Below are 23222 nucleotides of genomic sequence, written 5' to 3'. Positions count from 1 at the left end.
TTTGGTTGGTTTTGGGTTTTTTTTCCCATGCTTGCTTAACTTCATTTTAAAGTAGCTGTAGCTGTTCACTGCAAGGTATGGACTTACTTGATCTCAGCCAAAGTGCTCTGTCAAGACCGATTAATTCAATAAATTTTGGCAGGTTTTCAAAGAAAACATTTTCTGGGAGAGTATTTTTGTTTACATGAATTTCACAGTATAACAAACTGGTTTAGTAAACGTTTACTTCTGTGCTAACCTACACTTGCCTGTGTTAGTAAAATGGGTGCCGCTCTGTGAGGCAGACATCACATTCATTTTAAATGTATGTGCAAAGAGCAAGCAAACAAAAACAACCTTAGGAAGTACTCTGCATCAAACATCATTTTGTATTTCCCAAACAGACCTATAGGTGAATACATGTGTCAGTGTTTCCCAAACAGAAGAAATTTCTTTTTAAACAAAAACAAGAAAAAGAAGCAGTAATTTTCAGCAGTAACATTTTTTCAAGAGCAACATGACATGGCAACAAATCAGGAATTGACTTAAACAATAGGTCACACATTGCCTGTATTAGAAGAGTAATCAATAACGCAGTTGAGCACTTTTAATAATTGAAAAAAGATCTGGATAGAAACCCTTCTCCAATATTCCAGCTGAAACACTGGCAGAAAAATATTTTAAAGTCAGCCACCAATACCAATAATTCTAGAGTTCTTATAATTATGCAACCATGAAGTTAAACAGATAAAACTGTTTGAGATCCTGCTCCTCACACTCAAGCTACTAAGCTAATATTAAGTTCAAGAGTAATGTCTCACCCTTGCCTCAACATTCTGCAATTAGGTAGAGAGTGTTTTTTCCTTTCAAGGTAATATTTCACCTTCTTCACCACTGGAGATAAAGTGTTGGACCTGAGGCTCTTTCATTCCACACCAGTACAGTAACCAATAGGTTTTTACATGTTTACATGTAAATCAGTATGGTTTTACATTTTGACATTTACATGTTTTTACTGCAACAGTGCTCCACAGGAAAGGCAGTAATCAGTGGCAAGCTAAGCCAGCCATTAACAAGTGCCAGAGTGCCATTGAAAAAGGGGAAAGGGACTAATGCAAAAGTGAAGAAATACTGTAATCACCTTGTGGATAATGTGCTGGACTTCTCTATTTGACTGTATCCTCACCTTACCTGTTAGATGCTCTATTTGTCCTCATCTACAGGGTTTGGTGTCTCACTTGGAGAAAGCAACCCCTCTTTGCATCTGTAGCAGGTGCTTTTCATGGCACAGTAAAAAAAGAAAAAAAAAACACAAACAAACAAAAAAAAAAACCAAAACAAAAACAAAAACAAAAAAAAAAAAAAAACAAAAAAAAACCCAAAAAAAACCAAAACCACCAAAACTGCATACTGCATAAAATCTCTTTTTCACCCCTACAAGCCAAATCATAAGGGATGGACGGGGAAACTGAGATATGCCAGTCTTTACCTGGAATCACATAAGATAGAGCCATTGACTAAATAAAATAAGAATCTAAATAAGCATGCAGAATAAACAGAAGTCTAAGGAAGAGAAACTATCCAGAGGCAAGTCCCTAGTGGTGGCATGGGAATTTTTACCCCATGAGCAGCACATGCCCCAGCACCTTCCCACCCAGTGCCTGGCAGTTGCAGAGAGGAGCAGGGCACAGAGAGGTGCAAGGGATACAGGCAAGAGTGAGCAGTCCTCAGGGAAAGAAGAGTGCCCTGCATGCTTGTCTCATATCCTATAGTTCTGAAATTCCCAGTTCTCCATAGATTCACAACAGTTAGGATGAAGTACAGACCATACAATCTTTCAGTGATAACAACCTCAATGTGGAGACAAGAAAAAAGAAGTTGGACCCGGGGAACACATGTGTAGTAACAGCAACCATGCAGCTGTTTAGGCAGAAGCATGGGAAAAATCTTGTAAAAATGGGAGGCAGATCTGGTAATAACGGGGTGCAGGACAAGAAAATAATGTGTTTTCTTGGTGGTAAGTTTCTCTTGTCACAATACAGCCTTTTCCATAAAGAAAAAAAGTCATCCAAATGCAGACTGAAATAAGCAGGCTGGTATTGCTTGGAATGCTCAGCACTAAATCCAGTGATGCCATAACTTGTGGCTACAAGGCTGCAGTGGCCAACAGGTGACTCTTCAGGCTGTCCCCAAGCTGTGCTGTGTAACCAGCTGGCTGCACTGATGTAAGGAGGTCAGGGCAGGCTGCTGCCAGGACCTGTGGGACCCTGCCTTAGCCTGACAGCAGTAGTTCTGGGTAGGAGGTACCACTCCACAAAGAACTTCCCTCTGCCCTCAGCATCCATGGAATGGGGCTGCTAGTTGTAAGAAGATTTTTGGAGCACAGTTCATATGATCAGGAGTTTTGGCCATCCTTTGTACAGTACATGATTGCTGCAAAACCTTCAAATAATTTTTTTTTTTGGGAAAATAAGATTTTTTCTGGTTTGGTATTCCCTCAGAAGATACACAGGGGCTGCAGAAATATGATGTTAGCCAATGTGCACAGTCATGCTGGATTATTCATAGACAATCACAGAAATCTCCAGGAGGACTTTGTGAAGTTTGTTTTCTGAGTGTCCCAAACTTCTTGATAAAAATAGGGAGTTTAATAGGGAAATTGGTGATGCAAATATGGACCGTACCTGCTGAAAAGCCACCAGCTGCTATAATAGCCACAAGGACCAATTATGAACTTATTTCAGCCTACTGGTATCTCAGGGCAGCAAATGAAGACAGTAGTAAGTACTTAAGTTTCTCTTAATCTCAAGTGATCTCAGAGTATTTTCACAAAATGTAGTTAACAATAATTTGATGGGAATAATTTGGAAGTCATTGTGACCTTTTATCTTAGGGTCTTAAAGAACTTCATAAACACAAATCACATTTTACAAAGTGTGTCTGCAAAACATAGAGTATTATAATAAGTTAAAATACTTAAGTTATTCATAGGCCATAAGAAAATGAGTAAGAAGAGAAAGAACTGAAAAGAACGGACACATTTTTAACAGTACTTAGTATGTAGGGCATAACATTTGATATTACATTTTGCCATGACTTTCCTTTGGAAATTTCAATAACCATGCTCCCTGCCCCACGAGCCTCACAGAGTATGGAGGAGCTCTGATAAATGCTAAGTGTGGAAAGAGAAAAAGGAAAGCTGAGAGAAAACAGGATTAGGGGTTATATACCTACACTAGTAAGGGAGAGAGCTTGACGAAGTTTTGGTATTTACCTAGCGGCAGCAGAATCCAGGCGAGCTAACACTTTGAAAAGACACAAACTTACCAAACTCTCACAACTGGGATGAAAACATTTGCAGAAAAACTGTAACTAATGCAGAAAAAACAATTTACGATCAGTGCGGGGAGAGAAAGGAGGGGTGGTTTTTTTTGGTTTTGTTGTGGTTTTGTGGTCAAAGAAAAGGCAACAACAGGACTATGAGTTCGTAAGAGAGATGGTAGAGAAAAAACATGCAATACATAATTAGTAAGAGAAATTCTTTCCATGATTATTGGAAAGAATGGGAATAATCAGAATGCTAATAAGTTGTAGAAGAGAACATGATGCTGCTGTATTGCTGCTACTGTAGATTTCCTCATTCTTTCAGTGTGCATAAATGCAAGCTTGAAGGTGTTTGCAGAAGAAGCTGCGTGCAAAGAAATGAAGACTCGTTTGGTGCTCTTCCCTTATGACTCTCACTAAATGGGTATGGGCAAGGACATTAAGTTCCTACATTTCTGCAAGTAAAAAGAAAATTCTTAAAAAGGTGTGGTGACTTCTTCAATTTCCCTGAAGAATGGACTTCATTTTTTGGCAGTGGCTGAAACATATGAAACAATGTGCGGATGTCCTTCATCCTCAGGGGGTGGTTTTTTGTTTCTTCTTTATTTTTTCTCCATTTAGCCCCACCTTTGATGCAGTAACTCCTTCTTAGTCATCAGTCTGAGGACGAGCACGCACCAGGAGGGATGTGGTCCAGTGATGCTTTTCTTTAGAGCTGCATTTGTGTCCTGGGCAAGGTGGCACTGAGGATGTGGTAGCATCTCCAGTATGGCTCAGCTCCGCTCGCTTCTCCACAAATTGAAAAAAAAGAGAAAAAGCTATGTGGTGCCCAGGGGAGGAATAAGAAAAACCATGCAAGTCTCCAACTAAACAGGAAAATGCTCATATTACAGCAGATTTGACTTCACAGATTCAAGCACTGAACAAACAGGAGCGAATGTTGGTTTAGCTCTTGATCTCTTGTGTAGTGATATGTTCTTTCAGCTTCATTTGATTTCTTTGTACCAGAATCAACAGACAGCTGTGAAATTTTGGGTTTAAAACAAACATATCTAAAACTATTATGCCTGCAGTTCTCTTTGGGATTCATTGCTTCAATTCTCTAGCACCATCAAGAATTTTTTATTTTACTTAACACCTCTGATACCTAGAGCCAGACTACAAGAGTGCACTCTAGAAGGTTGCTTTTCATAAAAAGACTGTAAAATTATTTTCTTATTCAAATAAATTGAAGTTTTTCATTATTTGAAGGTATTAAAATCTAAGTTGTCATCAACCCAACTGCCTTTAGCTAAAGCTGATAAATGAAGGTGATAGTGTTAAATGCTTTTCTGTCCCTTGTTATAACTCTATACAGAAAAAGTGTCCTCAGATGCATATAGTATACATTATATAATTCTATGCTTATATTTCGCAAGCAAAACCACAGCAATAATGAAACAAATCTGTATGAACAGAGCCCTAAAAATCCTAGGCAGTACAAAACCAGTGAATTCCTTTAAGGAAGATTAGTCAAAATTAAAATACTTTTTATTCTTATATTTTAGTACATCCTGAATAGTTTTCAGAAATTCTTTTTCTTTTTTTTTTTTAAAGAAACCCTAATCCTGACAGTAATTTCCACATGGAAATGAGGTCAACAAAACCAGATCAGCTGAATTTTCCAACCAACCAATTGTTTGGGGATATAGGACTTAACCATTTCTGAGTCAAAGAGAAAATTCCTCTTTTCAAAGAGGAAAAGTTTGCTCACTTTTTTCCCCTTCCCATTAGACCATTGGATGGAAATAGGTACAATTTCATCCACATTTACAAAACTTTTATGCAGCCATCTTACAGTGAAGTCCCTTCTTCTGTGATATTCATCTGTTCAGAATCAGTAGTGCATGGTTGAGGAAAAAATGGGTGTTTCAAACAGCAAAAATGCCTGATGAAAGTGAGGTGAGCTAACAACACAAGCTGGTTCATTAATGTCTCTGAGCCTTGCTAGTTAGATACACTAATGGGTAAGGTTTACCCAGGAGCAGAAGTAACAGATATTTTGAGAATCTTTTCTCCATTATACATCTAGCAGAGATGGACATTAAATAAAAATTATCAAACAAAATCCATTTCCACAATGACTCTTTAGAAAGAGTCATTGTGGAATGACTCCCAAACCCAAAGCTTAGTGGCAAATGTATAGCAACAACAGTCAAAGCCATTAAAAGAAAGTTGCCTACCAACATCTCATTCCAGAAAAAGACTGAGTCGAAGTATTGTGAAAGTAGATGTGTCAGATGCTGGCACATCTAATCATGTCACTGTTTGACATATTCTTGCACAACCTCTCACATGCCTTGATTATGTTCAGTACCCTTTGAGCTTGTTCTGTACAAGTGCATAGAAAATACATTGTGCTTGTTTCAAAGAGCTTACCCCATGAATGCTTTAATTCCTCTCCCTGGATTTTCTATAATCAGTTTGTTACTTGGTGTTTTCTCACACACAAAGTAAAATTCTTCTCATTTAATTTACCCCCAAAAGAACATGGGATATACTGGAGCAGGATAATATCTGTCACAAGCTGCAGAAATGACTGTGTGGTTGTGTTCAAATCAAATCCTCCAGGGATTGTCCCAAATACACACAAGTTTCTTTTTTCTGTGTCTGCCTTGGGACCTCAGATCAGCCGTTTTACTTTTCCATCTTGTTTTAAAGGTATTGTGTCTGACAGGACCATGTCACTTTACCTTGCATTGTCCTTGCAGAGGGCTGCATGGATGCACTCTTCTTCTGCAAGACCAGCATCAGCCCTGCAAGACTTATTCCTTAACCCCTTCCACTCTGACCAAATTAGCAACAGCTAGACTTCAGGAATGTCTCATTTTTATAATTCCTATGAGAACCAACTTTCCAGTGTGCAAACTGGCATACACCAGCCCTCCAGCAGACCCAGGCCCAGATTACATATGTCCTCTTTCCCTGCTCAGCTCTGAAACTCTCAGCTCTCAGATACACCAGAAGGGGTGTGTCACTCCAGACAAATATTTATATACTGAGCTTCATTTCCTTATCCAAGTTCCTGGTGAATGTATAAAAATACAGTCACTAGAATTTTAAAACCTAGAATACCCACATCTATTAATTAAGTATTTAAGGGGAGAGACCAGTCTGTAATTGCAGAGCTTGAACTGTTCATTTTCCTGTGGGAGCCAATTACTGTTGTTCTTCTCAGTGGCATCTCCACTTTAGGCCATGGGGTAACAAAGACAGATGAGTAAATAGTGCATATAAGATATCTGTGAATCATTAACAAAGTCATTAAAGCAATTTTAGATAATTTTTACTGAAATAGGGTCTAGCACAGAGAATAGTAAGTCTTATTGTGATACCATCTCTGATACCAGGAACAGAGAGCTCTGCAGCCAAATCTTAACCCAACAACTTTTTGATAAAAAAAAACAAACCTTTGGCATTCACTTTGAAAGCCCTCAGTTGTTTTCTTGTGGTCATTCTTATGAGGAATTATCCTGATGCACTAGCTCTTTGCTGACAAGCATCTCTGTGTCAGGAAAGATGCCTGTGGCCCTCACAGCAGGACTTGGGAAGGCTAACAGGATGGTTGCCCAGGTGGGCAAGCATTAGTCACTAACCGTAAATATTAAGTTGCATATCAATGTTTTTCTTTAAATATACCTAGGAAGAACGTGGCCATCCACAGCCTTCGTGGGTAGGTGTCTTCATGGAGTTTTCCATGTGCTGGCTGGTACCAGTGTGCTGCACGTGTTCCCTGGAACAAGTTGGCATTGTTTGAATTCTCCCTGTATGCAAACCCATTTAGAACAGGCCTCCATCAATGGGCAATAAAGCTTTTACAGCCATCACTGCTTGATGGCTTGATTTCTGGAAAAGCAGATGGCCCATACCTCTTACTGGAGATTTCAGCCCATTTTACTGCAAGTGTTCCTGGTTCTGTAGCTTTATTTCCTTGTGCCTGAACAGCAAAGCTGGAGTGGTCCTGAGGTGGCCTCTGAAATGCAGCCTCCCTCCCATTACCACACCGGTCACAGAAAGGTGAGAAATTTGCTCTCCTTTAATGAAACTACATTTGGTGAAGGTTAATAATATTTCTTTTTCTCTGAAATGGTCTGGAATGTAATTCTTGAAAAAGCAAACCTGCTACAATTATGTACTGCTGTGGTAGCAGAGACAATAAGGTTTCCACAGCAACTACTAGCAGTGACCCAGCATACACCGTGAGCATTATGTGACTTCACTACTTCTAAACTATTCAATGGTCTATATTAAATGGCACTAACAGGAATAGTTTCAGTTACACTTTTAATGTCCTGTTGCTGCACTTGATGCAAATAGCTCTACCACAAGCTATAACTATTTGAAAAAAAAAACCCAAACCAAACCCTAAAACAGAATAGCAAATAAATTGTTAAGCCAGTGTTGCTGTAAGACTTTAGCTTTTATATCTGAGGTTCATTTGTTTCACTTGCAGTAATATTGCCCTTTCTTGCATCTTAATCTTATCTCTACTACATGCATAAACATTTTAAAGCATCTCCATATGAAATACCAAAGAATTTAAAATTACTCAATTCTCAAAGGCATTATTAAGGTTCTCCACTTGGTGGAAGGGGATATTTTGCCAATGGAGAAGTGAAGGGGAATGCAAAGGGATGAGCAGAGAAATTCAGGATCTCTGTAGGCCCCAGACAAAGTTTTATCTGTGAGGAGAGGTTCTCTAAACAGCAGATGGGGAGGGTAAGGATAAATTATTGATAAGACAGAAATACATAGGGTTTTACCAACTACATGAATACTAAAATTCCTTCAGTCTGTTGACCAAGTACAGTTCAGGAGCAGGACATGAGCACCAGCTTTGGTGGTCAGCTCTGAGACCTCAACATTCATTCCTACTTATTGAAAAAATTATAGGGAGCCAGATGCACACACTCGTGGAAGCTGATATCTCAAATCTCAGGAACTCAGGGAAAGGGAAAACAGAAATTATAAGTGAAGTACAAATGAACTACATTGGTGGACTGTGTTCAGTTGTTAATGGGGAAATCCATTCTCCTAACTTTCACTGGAGCATTAATTAACTTTAGACCACAGATCCTGCCATTCAGATAAAGAAAGGTCTGTAGATTTCAGGAAATCTGCTAAAATTTTTAAAATCTTTTCCCATTAGTTTATAGCTAATATGGCATCTTAACCAAGAGAGTCCTCTTGTATGGATATACACACAAGTTGTCTTTCCAGACTCATTCAGTGTCTCTTTAAAGTCACTAGGTGAAGAGATAAAAATCACACAATCTGCAATTTTCCCATCTCTGCTTACATTGCGCCTGATATTTTATGAGAGATGGTACTGTAATAATAACTGATCAGAGAGACTACAGTCAGTGATTCCTGTAGGCAGAAAATAAACACACACCTTTCCAAGTTCCCTTGTGTGACTGTGTTGTTGCATAACTTGTGTCTTACTTTGCAGGACTGCTACTCACATATGGGGCTACTTACATTTATTATTTCAAGTAAAAGTTATGTGAAAGGTTGGTTTCAGCAATACAAGAAAAAAGCAACAGTGAAACAGCCAAGGCTCTGGTTGAGACCAGTTCATCCATCAAAAGCTGAACTCAGGAAGGACAAAATTGTACAGATATATGGGAAGAAAAAGATCCCTAAAAACTTTTCCAAGAGCTCTCAGCAGCAACAAATTCTCATTTTACAGGAGTCCCACATCATTTTTGGAGAGGTCATATCATTTTTTTGGATCACAGTTTGATTCCTCCTTGGCATTCCACTCCAGAATCACAGGATCTCCTTTTGACTAAGACGCTCCATCCCAAAGCAGTGAACAACATTCTGGCCTTGCTATAGAAATTCCAGCAACATCAGGACACTGCAATGCAGCTCTGAAGCCTGATGTAGCCCTGGTATTACCATGGTCACAGCATCTCATTCTTTTCTTCCCAGTCTGTAATGACCCGAAGTAGGATATGAAAGTTCCTCTGAGGCTCTGGGGTAGAAATCAAGGGTGACTGTTCCTCTGAAGCTCCTCTGTTATGGCCCTGGCAGGGGACAGAACTTCCCAAAGGTATTGCTTATCTATGGAGCCAGTCCTGAGAGAGCCACAGAGTCACCTGCATTCTGCTGTAAAATCACGCTGCTTGCTTCAAATTTTTCTTACTGTTTGATATGATTTATATTTTAAAGTAAACACAATCAGATTTGGAAACTTTGCAGCACATATTTTAGACACTAAGGGAAGGAAAGAGTACACTCAGCATTGGAAATGACTGTCACATCCATTTCTACAAGGAAATGAGAATGAGACTGTGCAAGGAGAGTGATTTCTGAATCTGTATCAGAGCATCTATAGTTGAAACAGTGGCACCAACAAGGTGAGTCTCAGACAACCTCATTTCTCTCTAGGTGTAATTACTTTGGTGGTTTTTCTCCTAAATGCAGGGTCTGAGTGTGCAAGTTATTCTACCCCTCCGCCTATGCTGTACCAAATCTATCATGGATGACACTGATAACTTCAGTCACTGCCCAAAATCCGTACGTGATTACATTTTCTATTTTGTTTATTATTATGCTTTATTATTTCAAAGATTCTTTAATGGTCTTCTGGGACATTGCATCTTATATACTTTTCAGAAGATTAACTTTTTTGAGTTGCAGCAAGAAAGTGTTTCATATGCGCAAATAGTTTCTTTTTACCTTGTGAAATATTCCAGTGCATTTTTGAGCTACTGACTGCTAAAATTTTGCTTCTCAAATTAAATTGTCTTCTTTTTTCCCAGTCAGAAAAATATAACATGTACTTACTATTTGTTAGCTTTTTATTGAATGGAATAATAAAGGGCACCAGCAAAGTACCCAGCAGCAACCCAGACAACTGTTCTTGCACTCTAACTATAGAGATAAATTAGACTTTTTTCCCCTCCATAAATCTTCATGAAAAAACTAATTAATGTCTTTGGCCTGATTTCTCCCTCTACTGGTCTGAAACAGAATCTTTCCAATGGGAAATGTCAAGACCTTTTGTATTAAAATCTGACCTCTGTGCTTGCACTGCAGCAAAGAAAGCATGATGCCCCTGAAGTTCATCCTCTACAGTTCCCATGAATCACATGCCCCCGTAATCCACAGACAAGGACAACATCGTCAATGGTCTGGCCACATTTATGCTATTTCTTCTTAAAATACCTCCTCTCTGCAGAGATTTGAGCTTGAATAGTCATGTGATAGCACGAGAATAAATCATAAATCCATGATTTATACATCGCCTTGAACCTCATTCAAGGGATGAAAGTGAATTGCTGTTTGAAGTTTGCTCTTTGTTAAGCAAAATGGAACCCATGAATGGGAAAAGATGAGACAATTGCCATTTTAAACATTGTAATGGTAAGAATAGCCCAAATTCTCTGAGGCTGGTTATTCCTTACTCAAGAGAAGCCAGTTTGCATGGAAGCTCTGTTCAAATGCCATTCTGCTCCTCCTCAGTCATGCTTTTCTCTCCTTGGGCAGTCACACAGTGAACTAGCTCAGGGAATATGTCTGGCCAAAAAATGCCTTCAAAAAGTTTTTTTTAATCCAGCAACTTGCACTTCAGTCAGCTTAATGAGAGAATGAATAACAGCCTGATCACAGTTCTGGAACATTCAGATTCCCCGATTTCCTTAAAATAGCCGTAATTTCATTTACCTCATTTGCCGTGTTCTCCTTCCAAAGGACCCCATCCCCCTGTCCCTGGTTTGTCTTTGGGCCTGCGAGGTGTCCTTTAACCTACAGTGCCTGCACAAAGATGAATGTGCCAACACTGAAGTCCACTTGTCTACTCTCTGGACTAGGCCACCATGTATTCCCACGGAATGCAGGGAGTATGTCAGCACGGATTACACTCAGATCAATGTACCCTGGACATCCATCTCCCTTACAATTTAAACTGCAGAGGAAATATTGATTTTCAGCATGACTCATCAACAAGTTTTTACCTCACTGTTTGCCACTGACGAAGGCTTGTGTTGCTGGGTTCCTCCAGCCACAGGAAGAAAACCTGATCTCCTTCAAGTCTGAGCTCTCCTGAGGATGGCATGGGCAGCTGCTGCATCCCAGCACATAGCCACTCACAGCACCAGGAAGCTCAGGTTTGTATTCCTGGAGCAGGAATCCATTGCATTTGCACAATCAATTGGACCAGAGGGAGAAGAGACATGGGGGAAGTTTCCAAGCCAAGGTTCATCATACAGCTGTTTGCATGGTGAGCCCATATTAATTCCTGCACTGAAGGCTGTTTTGCTTTTACAGGTACAACCTCAGCAAATCTGGTTATTCAGGGCCTATAAAATTAATGGCTTCCCCCCCCCTCCCCCCCCCATCACAGCCTGGCAGCTTGCAGCTTTGAGTGGAGAAACGGGGAGATTACTAAAATTAAATGTAAAAAACTCAGCTTGTAAGCACCATTAGTCTTGATGGCAATAAGAAATGTTTGCTGAGGAGTTCATATACTTGACAGTGTGAGAAAGTATATAACCTTGCTGTCAGAGGAGAAAAGAGTGTTAAGATAGAAGAGGGAAGCCTTGCTCACTGTCAAGGATGGCTAAGCAAGTGCTTAAAGCTAATCACAATTTGGAAAGGTAGCCAGGAGATGCGGGGCAGGAAAAATAAAGGAGTTAATGCTAAACCCATATGGCTAAAGGAAGGAAAGAAATACTCTGGAAGCAACCCATAAGCAATAGAATTAGGTAGCTACAGGGCACATCTTAATGGCAATATTGCATACGTTCTCATTTGTGGATCTTTCTTTCCTCTACAAAGACAAGAGCAAGCAAAGGTACGAATGATGCCTGCTCTCCAGGTTAGATTCTTGTCTTGCGCCTTTGATACTGAGGCAGGTGTGAGACTGGTCAGCCCATGCTGGGATATATATTCCTGCTTAACCCAGAGCCCTGCAGCCACCCAGCCTTACCTGTCCTCCCCAGCCAGCTTAGGCTGCTCCCACTCGGCGGAAGCTACTCAGAGCCATCACAACCTGCTAAGTCTGGTATTTGGGGCTTAGCCCTCTGCAGCCAGGCTGGGGTGTGCAGCCTTCTTCCAGGAGAGCAAAGGAGGCAAGCACAGGCTGGGGCTGTACTAAAGAGCTGGGGGATTTTACAGCCCACGCTTTGCACACCTAAATTGAAGGTTCTGTTTTTGCATTAACAGTAATTAATTAATCCTGGGGGTGCAGGCACCACATCCTGCTGGCCTCAGTGGGGCAGAACCACACCTCCCAGCTGTATGGTGAAGTGTAACCAGTCTGGGTGGGTCGAGTTAAATTCAGAGTTTCCCTGAAAATCATTACAAACCCCTGTGTTCTTTCTCACTCCTTGGTTTGATGAAGGCAGTGACATGTCCTTATAAAGTATCCAGCAGGCATTCAGCTTCCCATTCCCTTGAATGCATTTGATCTCACATTGTCCATCTCTGCACGCTAGGGTGAAATGAGTGGGCAAGAAAGCAGGAGGAGCAGGGACTGCCTCCTCCCAGATTGCCCCAAATGAAGCAGTTTCTCAGAAGAGGAAATGGTCTGCAAGGAGCACATGTGGCTTTGTCATGAGACACGGCAAGAGAGATGAGGATTGCAGTGGGTGCCAAATTCTTTACCCACTCAAACAGGCAGGACAAGGCTTTGATTTCTCAGCACCAGCTGTGGTAAAGCTGGTGGCCATGCCTATGTATTCCCCACAGTGCTTAAATAGAGCAACTGGGCACCATCTGCACAGTGATTATGAGCAAAACCACCCCCTGCCCTGGGTGCACACACACACAGCAGATCTGATCAGGAGCCAGCTGTGAGAGGAGAAAGGAAATGCCACTGGAGCTGGCTGTGCCCAGGGAAGGGAGGCTCTGCGACCAGCCAGGGGCACGTTCAGGATGTCTGTGGGAGTGAGGAAACACATGCTGCTAAACCAGGGGAGCAGGAATTTTGTGCATTGCTCTAAGAGGTCCAGAGAAACATTGCTGGTACACAATAAACTGTGTCCAGATCTTCCTGCTTGGCTCCCAATTGCTCATTTCTCTCCATACAATTATAGACATTTAACCCTACTATGACTTTCGATGGCTGGGAAGGACCCACGTCCTCTCACTCAATGAACTTGTGGCCATCATTCAGTAGCTCACCCTGGAAAAAAAAATCCCTGTTTGCACAGCACTTCTCAGCCTGGCCACTCATTTGGGTGCCACTCCTATTCTGCCGTGGGGTACATCTGCACAGGCATCAAACAGTGGATCAACTCTGTTACTCCTCACTGTGCACTCAGGCTTCAGAACACTTGCTGTCCCAAAGCCACCTTTTGTGGGCCAGACCCTTCATATCTCACTGGGCTAGACCCTACCTCATCTTTTCAGCAGTTTCAGTGTATTTCTGCTTCTTCTCTCTCGACTTTCTCCAGGACATCTTGATTTTGGAAATTTCTCTAATAAAATGCTGAGCAGAATTTCAAAATCAAAGAAAAAAAAATAAAACCAACAGAAAAAGCTCAAAACAAAGCCAAATAAACAACAACAACAACAAAACCCCAAAACAACAACAAAAAAAAAAAAAAAAAAAAAAAAACCGAAAAAAACAAGACAAATTGGGGGAGGAGGAAATAAAACCAATCCCATTTCCAAGCATGGCTTAAAGCTGCTTGCCATCACAGTGCCTGACAGTGCTCATGCCATGTCGGCTGTCTGCTTACTTCTTGAATTCCCTCTACAAGTTACTCTAGTCAGAGGAAAATAAAAGTGACAAGCAGAGCTGACGTGTATGTGCTCTGAAAAGGACAGGGGCAAAGTCCTCTGTGAGGTTTTAAAAATAGATGTGCTGCAAAGGGTACAAAAAGATGGACTAAGAGCTTCTATCCCCCACATGCAGCTTCTGTAGACACTGAATGCTGGTAAGGTCACCACATGATTTACTATAAGTGTTTAAGTAGGGTAGCAAGACACACTGCTAAGTGACTGTCAAAATACAAGTATTTCATGGTTTGGAATCATTATCTAATCAACTAATCCAACACTGCAAAAAAAATCATATACCTTTTGCCTTTATTGCTTGCACAATTTCCTGACATATTTGCAGTAGAGTAATTAACATATCAGTTACTGCAAATCATTTTGATGTATGTATGGCAGATTAAGAACTGGAAACACAGCAAGGATTTGTCAGTGTTTGGCTGGGCTTTTCCCCTTCCAAGTCATCCCTCTAAGCTTCCTGTAAATACATACAAGTCTTGTGGTTTTTGTCTTTCTCTGTAAAACAGTAGGAATTCTGCACAATATCACAAACACTTTAACCAATCAAGCACACAATTAACAACCCATTTATATGTTTTGTCTGCAATTTTCCTCAGCAGCAGCTTTAGTGGAGACTATTGCATAGTCTTGGCTTGCCTAGAAAAATCAGATTTGCCAAGTCAGTTGCAATTAATTGAAAGTTCTTCCTATTGCCTCTAAAAGTGGCTGAAAAGAAATTATATACCAGCTCTGCCTACCAAGAAGAAGGCATTGGCAATTCTAAGGAGATGATATCCACTTTATTTAAATAAGTTTTTATCATGGTTAGTAGAAGGTTGTAAGAAGCAAATTAAATTTCTTATCAGCATTAAGACAGAGACTGTTGTGATAGGAATTCAATAGCATTATATTTAAATACTTATTTTGCAGGGAAAATGTATCAGTGAAAAATGAAAAATCCTCCAGTTATCAAAGACTCAACTAATGCATACTAAAAATGTGAAATACACCCAGGAATTTCACTTTAAAAATACACACTGGACTCAGTAATTCATCACAGTCACTAGTGGAGTATACTGTAAAGGGAATTTTTGTTTTCAACACCTTAATCCTAGGCTACAAAATAAGAGCTGGTTTACTGAGATACTCCAGCCAGCACATGCACTGGGTATACCAGCAGCAGTGTTCCTCCTGGGACTTTGGTAGTCCTGCAGCAATTTACTGATGTTCCCTTACCTACACACCACAGCCAGCCCCAGATCTGAGGGGTTTTTTAACAGATTTAGATGTTTATGTTATTTTGTGAAGTATCCCACATAGCAGACCTGATTCCTACCCGTGGGTAAGTCCCGGGTATCAGTGGAGTTGACCTCTTAAGTGTGAAGAGATGTTCTCTACTTTTGCATATCACATAGTCCCAGAAGAAACAAAGGAAGGTCCCTCACCTGCTTCATTCCTAGAAAGAAATCTCATATTGGGGTGCTGGAGAGCACCAGATGACGTCCAGAAGAGGAAATTAATTATTGCCATTATTAGTGAGCAGGAAAATTGCTATTTCTATATATCTTTGCAGGGCATGCACAAATATACTCAACATGTGTTTGCACTAACTGGAGCAGAAAGCCTCCCCCACCCCCAACTATAAGAAACTTAATGACCCAAAAAGCTCCAAATTCTGTTGTAATAGGGCAGGGATTCCTTGAAACTCTGGAAGCTTCAAACAACAGCTGGGAACAAAGCTCAGAGTCATTTACTATCCAGAAAAAATAGTCTTGTAATTACACATTACAAGACAGTACTTTAATGAATGTGGAAGAGAAAAAGAAATCCTAATATCTGGCAGAAGCCAGTGTTATTTATCTATTTACGTGAGCACTAAGAACAGAAACCCTTTCTAGCAACACCTCCTGGCTTAAATGCCTTTAACATCATGTTTTTTCCTAGCTACATTTGGCTCTTTGCATTATTCCTTGATAAACTTCTTGTTACTCACAGGCATTTTAATACCCAAATATTACTAATCGTACTTACCCTAAAATTCTGACAACAAATTCCCATTTTAATCTATTATGCAGTTTATTTTTGCTGCAGGAATACACTTCCCTTTTATCTCATTCCCAAGTAACACCTTTATAAATTTTCTGTTCTTTCCTTCACTTCTTTGGAGGAGTTTAACCACCCACAGGTTATATTTTTCTTCCAAGAGCACCAGTCTGCTGCTTGCTCAGTTGTGACAGATTCAATCTAAACAGAGACCTTTCTCTTAGCAGGAGATTTTTCGTCCCACAGTACAGGGTAGTGTATCTCTCTGATCACACTGCTGACTGCACTGTTCCCCTCTGTTTCTCTTAAGGGAGGATGTCCTTTGTGAGTAGCATTGACTGGGTGTGTTTGCATGGGTTTTCCCCACTACCATCAGCTTCTGGCTCCTCCACCAGAAATCCCTTTGGTGCCAAAGCAAGATCTGCTTCTCACCTACTCTGTCTCCCTGCAAGGAACCAACCAAGTTTAAGTATCTTCCAGCACTTAAATTTTTTAGCCAAAAGGTCTTGAGGAAGGATCCCCACACAGCCTCTCTGAGAACTCCACCTCTGCATTTACCCTGGAGCAATGTTTGTAATGACGCACTGGCAAATTTCCTCATACAGATGTTATGCATGAGATGAGACTAAGCGTGTTCTTGGTAATGCAACCTGTCAGTCTTAAATCATCTAGATTAAATAGATATGTCTGCACTCCCTAAAACACACATGCAAAAAAAGCTCTAGAGGGAAAAAAAAAGAACAGTCTTGTGCCAATACTTGCGGGGGCAGGGAGCATCTTTTATCACCCAGCATTGCTCTGAGCACACAGAAACCCAGAGGAAGATCATTTCAAAGCCAAGGTGTTGGTGCTGCCCTAAGTGACAATCCTGTATGGCTTAGGCTTCCCATGGAGCAGAGTCAGGGCTGGAGGGAATGTAGGCAGAGCTCACTATCTGCCCTGTTTGGTGCAAGATGCTGCACCAAACCATGCACATTCCCTCCACCCTCCCTGCCACAACACCCTCCCCTTTTCAGGGATCAGGGGTGCCTGGAGAAAGGAAGATGTTTGGCCCCATACCTGGAGGTTTTGATTTAGGCTGAGATTTGCTGGATCACACAGCATCCTCAAATGTGCCGCGCTGTTCTGTGTGTGCATGAAACACACCCTTGTTGTTGTCTCAGATTTGCACTGGCTCTACCTGAAGCAGCCACCCTGTCCCCTCTGGAAGACGAAGTGAGCTACCATGATCAGAACTGGCCTTTGGGGGACCAAAGCTTGTATTTTGTATAATTTCAAACTCTAAAACTATCTGTGAAAAACCTGAAATGATATTCCTGTTGGGCAAAATTCTCCAAATTACATTTTCTACCTGGAAGCTTTAGTGAAGAAATAATGAAATCACTGGTTACAGAAAATCCCCAGAAATCTCACATTGAAATAAACTTACATGTAGTTGATGAGGATATTAAAACACACACTGGGAGACAGAAACAGGAAAGCCCTACAGCCTGGGAAAGAGAAGCACAGAAAAGAGTGATCCACTCATGTAATTTCTCTTTTCTAGTTCATTCTAGCAATTCCTAGAATTTAAAAAGATGTGAGAAATCTTTATGAAAAGATGAGATAAAAAGCCAAAACCTTTTCTGAAGCTGACTTTAGTCAGATGAGCAAATTAGATGTTTTGAAATATTCAGTCTTTAAAGATGGATGTTTCCACTAATTTTTTATCATGAACTTAATTATGCCTCCCCACTGATTTGATACAGTTCTTCTGTAATGACTGCTTATAAAATTCTGAAAAAACTCCTTGGACAAAGTCTTTAAAGTAAAAACTGCCCCCAGATAATTGCTGTAATAGTCATAAGAAACAGGCAATTATTTTTTAGAAAATTAAATTTTGACTCATGGATTCATATAAAATAGCACCATTTGTTCAAACCTGAATTTCCACACTGCATAACAAAATACGTTGCTGGGACAAGCTGATAAATATGTGTCAGCTTAGACAAAATTTTTATGTGGCCAAAAGTAAACACTATGCATATACTTACTTATCTATATTATATTTGGAACTTGTATTTTGCCTATGTAGGAATTTTTAGTTTTTCCTGACCCCACTCACATCTGACCACCTTTGGGAATATAACACTTTAAGAAAATAATATTCTCAGTTCCTTTTAGTAGCAGTGCAGTCAGAGTGGGTGACTGACTCTATAAACTTTGGACTGTTTTTCACCTAGCATAAGAAGTAGAAAGTTGTGAGGCTTCCCTGGTCCTGGAAGGGGTTTTTCCTCTCCAGATACTTCCCTAATGATCCATGAACAGAAATCAGCTGGGACTCACAGCAATACTGCTGAAAAGCAGATCTTTTTCTTATGACTTGGCAAGACTGGTTTAAACACCAGATGGATCCAAAATAATAACTGGAAGAAAAGCAGTATCATCTTCCACTGGTCCCCCACAATCTTTTTCCTGTCTCACACACACCTACACTCTTACAGTCACATGCTGAATGCTGCTCTTGGTAGGATCCTGGAGCACCAAGTGCTTCCCATTAAACACGTCCAGAGATTTGCTCTGTGGTGATGCTTCCTTCACCAGCTGTGTTTAAGAGAGATTGGTTTTGTTTAGCTGCATTACCTGGAGCCACTGTGCTCTCCAGTGAGTTTTCCAGGTGTAACTGGAACAACACATGAAATGGACTGCAAACCAGAGGAGTAAACCTTTATGGCAGTGTCGCAGTTTGAAAAGAAGTCAGTTTTTTGGGATGCTGTGGTCAAATCAATAGGTGCTCAGGTTTGAATATTAGCACCTGGTGTAGCCACTGAAGACATAGATATGCCTCTGAAAACACAGGGGGTTAAAAGCTGTGAACTACCGGGGGGAAGCTCTCTTGGTTCCGGTTCCTGAAAGAGAGCAGACCTTTCCTGCCCGGTTCCGAGCTGGGCGGGCGAGGGGAAGCCATGTGGCCGGAGGAGGCAGGCTGCCAGGCCAGGCCTTGGGCAGAGAAGGGAGGTGAAGGTCCCTGCAAGATAGATGAGTGGAAGAGCACTGAGAGGCTTCGGGCAGCCCAACCCCCAGAGAGAGACAGAGCACTGGTGTCTGTGCCTGTGCCACCTTGAAATTTGATAGCACAGCCAGCCTGATGGAGAGGTGCGGGGTGCAGCGAGAAGGTGCCCAGCAGGGCAGCTTGGGAGTTCAAAGACAGGCAGAGCCTGAGATTTGTTAACCCTTTTCTTAGATGATAGAAACCTTACAAATGCTGATTCCTCCTGGAGTTGAATGAGAAGAGAGATAGAGATGAGATAAGAAGAAATGGGCCACGAGAGATGTTGAGAAGAATCTAGTTGGGAAGAGATGATGGAGTGGCCTTTGGCTGGACTTTTCTTGTATAGCCATGGACAGAACCATTTTTCCTGTGACACAGAGACTGCATTTAGGGGGGAGGCAATGGCTTGGAGCAAAGAGAGTACTCTGATGTGATGTGAAGGAGTGGCGTGAACTGAGACGATGGGTCTGGAGGGTGGTGGTGGTGCCCTCCATCTTCAGGGAAGAAGAAGAAGAAAATTATCTCTGTTCTCGAGACCCCTCGGCCCCAGGGGGTGAAATTTGGGGGGGACAGGTGTCCCAAAAGTGAGAGACTGTGCTCTTTTTAGAACTGGGCAAAGCACCCTTTAAAAAAGAAAACCCTTGAAGCAGCTCTGGTCCATGTGCAGTGGTCAGAGCACTGGACATGGAAGGAAGAGGTCACGATGGCAAAATGATCTCCAGGCAGTGCCACGTGTGACGTGGAAACACAAGAGGTTTCAACTGTGTTTCCTGGGGAAGCCTATGGTGCAAGAGGGACTCCTCTCTCCTTAATGAACTGAGAATTGATTATCTGAAGAGTGGTGATGGAATGAGAGTTGATGATCTGAGAGGCAGATGCATTAGAAATTTGGTGGGTGGGAGGAGGAATGTTTTTAGAAAGTCTTCATCCTGAGTTCTGTGTGTTTCTTTTATAGTTGTAAGTTAATAAAGTTTTTTTCCCTTTTATTCCTAAGCTGAAGCCTGCTTTGCTCTATTTCTGATCACATCTCACAGCAGACACCAGGGAGGAAGTATTTTCATGAAGGGCACTGGCGTTGCGCGAGGGTCAAACCATGACAGGCACTGGGGAAAGTGGGAAAGTGGGCAGGTTCTACCATGCCCAGACTCACTGTCCCTACATCTATTTTCCAGTTCCTCTGGCAAAGTCACACTCGCTTGAGCCTGGAGGGGCAAAGCTACTCTAATTGTGTCTGTCTTAAATGGCAAATCCTCTTCCAACCTGACCATTTTCATAAATGTCACATCTTCTGTACGGATGACCTTTTCCTTTCCTGAGTTTTCTATCTGACTTGGCATGGGGAGAAATGAAGTCCAGAGTTTGGCGGATGGCAGCACAGTAGCTCTGGGATGGCTTATGCTGTGGAAAAGCAGTGCAGCCACTCTTTTCAAGCTCCTGATTACAGGGCTGGACTGCATGTATGTCTGGCAGAACAATATGAATGGATGGCACAATCAAAGGCTGAGAGGAGCCCGTGAAAACTGGCACGTTACAATTTTAGGTATCCTTTACAAAAGGTCACAGATCAGCTTATTGCAGGACCAGCCTGCTGACTAACAGAAATTTATCAAACTAGTGATTAACCACGCACAAACAAAACAAGCCAGATGATTTTTTTTTTCCTTAATGGAAAGTCTCTCCAAGCTCAAGTATCCCAAGTGTTTCCCACAAGCATTTGTGGATCTGACAGAGCTGAAGAAAGCATGTGGGTAACCATAGAGAGAGCTCACTGCAGCTACATCTTCTGAGATCCCTCCAGCATGTCTATGACCAAGAGAGAGCATCCTTGCATGGCACAAGTGTAAAGGGAGCACATCCAGTGTCAGAAAGGACCTACAGTGAACAGACCTACAGTGCAGACACCCAAAAGTCCCAGCTGACAGACCCTACAGGGCAGTTGGTCAGCACATGGCTGCTGTTCACTTCATGGACTAACCACGTTGCTACCTGGCTGGTCTTTGTGCTGGCTGCCCCTCCAAGGCTACAAAGGAGGTAACTAAAGGAAAACAGCAGCATTGATGCCCTTTCAGTCCATTCTCAGACCATTTTTCCTGCAGTTATAGAGCAGGAGTAGAGCAAACATTTTTATTGCTTGAGCCCAGGGATAATAAGCATAGAGATTAGCCGGTTCAATACTTCTAGGGCTTTGTGTTTTTTAAATTTCACACAAATGACTATTAAGTTCTGATTTTAACACAAATTACTCTAAATTTCCAATTCATCCTCAACACAGCAACAGTCAGCTCCCAGCATTGCATGAAAAATGTCTTTTCTCAAGCTGTGCTAACAGTTAAAAAATCATCACTGCTTAGGATGGACAATACCTTTCTGGTTTTTGCCTCAAGGATCAAGCTGAACAGATTTTCTAATGATTCCCCACAGAAATGTCAAATACTGAAGTTAATCCTCAGTCAGCTTGCCTGCTTCTGTGGCTTTTGTGCAGCAAATTAGGACACAGAAACTATGTTTTTAATTGTGTCTCTATTATAGAAGTTATGATACTGGGATCTCCAGCCATTCTTTCTGTGCTTTTAGGAATCCTCCACTACCCAAAGAAAGGTGGTTTTTGTTTCTCCATCTTCCTATTGTCATTTGCAAAGATATCACCTAATTTTGCTTTCTAAACCATAAGATACCAAAAGAATACCAGCTTGCTTAACTTTTATGGTGGCCCACAGTGGGACAGAGGAAAGAGTAGCAAATATATCCAAAGGCTTTTTTGTCTGAAAAGTGATTTTTGTAAGCTTACCAAATTCTGAGGTCTGTTTTCCCTAAAGCATTGATGGGAGTTAAATGTTCATTTCCAGCACCCCTGGCTGCATGCACAAAGCCTTGGGCAGCTCATGAGCAGTTCTGCAAATCAAGTATTTTACTGCCTCTGCTTTGATAGCAAGCAGCTGAAAGCAGCTGCTGAAAGCAAGCAGCTGCTTTCTGGGAAGACAGTGTGTTTTCCTGGCCACAGAGCAACACTTTTTTCCTAGTTCCATTTCAGGGAAACACTTTCAGTTGCATCCAAGCTTTAGAGTTGAGTTTGACCAGGTGGAATTTCCTATTGGTTTTGTTTTGCCTTTTAACGAGGTAATCCCCCACCACCCAAAGTACCCTTGGTATTTGGGTACCTTGTTGTCTCTTCTCTCTTTTTTCCTTTCCTTGGAGCTGCTCAGCTCTGCAACCAGCCACAAAGCTGCCGGAACAAGGCTGCTCTTAGAGGCTAAAGGAGATAGAGGTATTCACCTCTTTCTTATATTAAAAGGCTGTAACACTAAAAAACAAACAAAAAACCCCCAAACTACAAAACAATATAAAACTCAAAACACCAACAACATAAAAGAAAACAAAAACAAGAAAAAAACCCAAAAAACTGACTTTTCTAAAATAGCCACTGCTCTAAACAGTCACTTTGAACTAAAGGATTTAATTTCCCTGTTTGACAGGAACAGTGAGGGATAAGACCAATTAGTTTCTTTGCATGTGTTGCACTTAAGAAAGATGAGGGCTGCTTTGGGCAGTCTTTGGAGCCAGAGCAGCTGGGTCTGAGCCAGCATGGAGCAGCCAGAGACAGCCTGGATGCCCCCACAGTTCTGGGACTCCTGCCCAGCAGGTTGCTGGAGCTGCCTCCATTGGGGGATTGCAGGAAGCTCAGCTCACACACAACCTGCAAAAAACAGAGGGTATCCAAGAAACCTCCAAGACCAGCCCTCTTACCCATGAAATTACAGGAACAACAAATACTTCTTGCTGGAACATTTGCTAACACTCTCCTTTAGGCTACACTAGGCATAAACAAGCACAGGAAGAACCTCTTGGTTTTGCATAAGGCTGAGGCCAGTCAGATATAAAAATGGCAACACAGGTTTCTCTTAAGAGGTTTAAGATCACATCATATTTAGGCTTCCAAAAATCGATATTGTATTGTTATAGTTTGAAAATAGCCACACACAAATCATAGAATTGTAGATTGGTTTGGGTTAGAAGGGGCCTCAATGATCATCCAGTTCCAATCCCTCTGCCATGGGCAGGGACACCTTCCACTAGA

The 23222-nt window shown here is 41.4% G+C and overlaps 1 protein-coding gene across 1 annotated transcript in view; it reads left to right on the top strand.

Annotated features, from left to right (window-relative positions):
• Positions 1-23222, top strand: part of LOC132323683 (transmembrane channel-like protein 2) — a 140566-nt gene that overhangs the window by 2616 nt on the left and 114728 nt on the right. The gene's annotated exons all lie outside the window — the stretch shown is intronic.

The sequence above is a fragment of the Haemorhous mexicanus genome, chromosome 1, assembly GCF_027477595.1.
Source record: "Haemorhous mexicanus isolate bHaeMex1 chromosome 1, bHaeMex1.pri, whole genome shotgun sequence".
Classification (NCBI taxonomy): Eukaryota; Metazoa; Chordata; class Aves; order Passeriformes; family Fringillidae; genus Haemorhous; species Haemorhous mexicanus.
The sequence above is the reverse complement of the archived record's forward strand: the minus strand, read 5'-3'. Positions and strand labels throughout refer to the sequence as shown.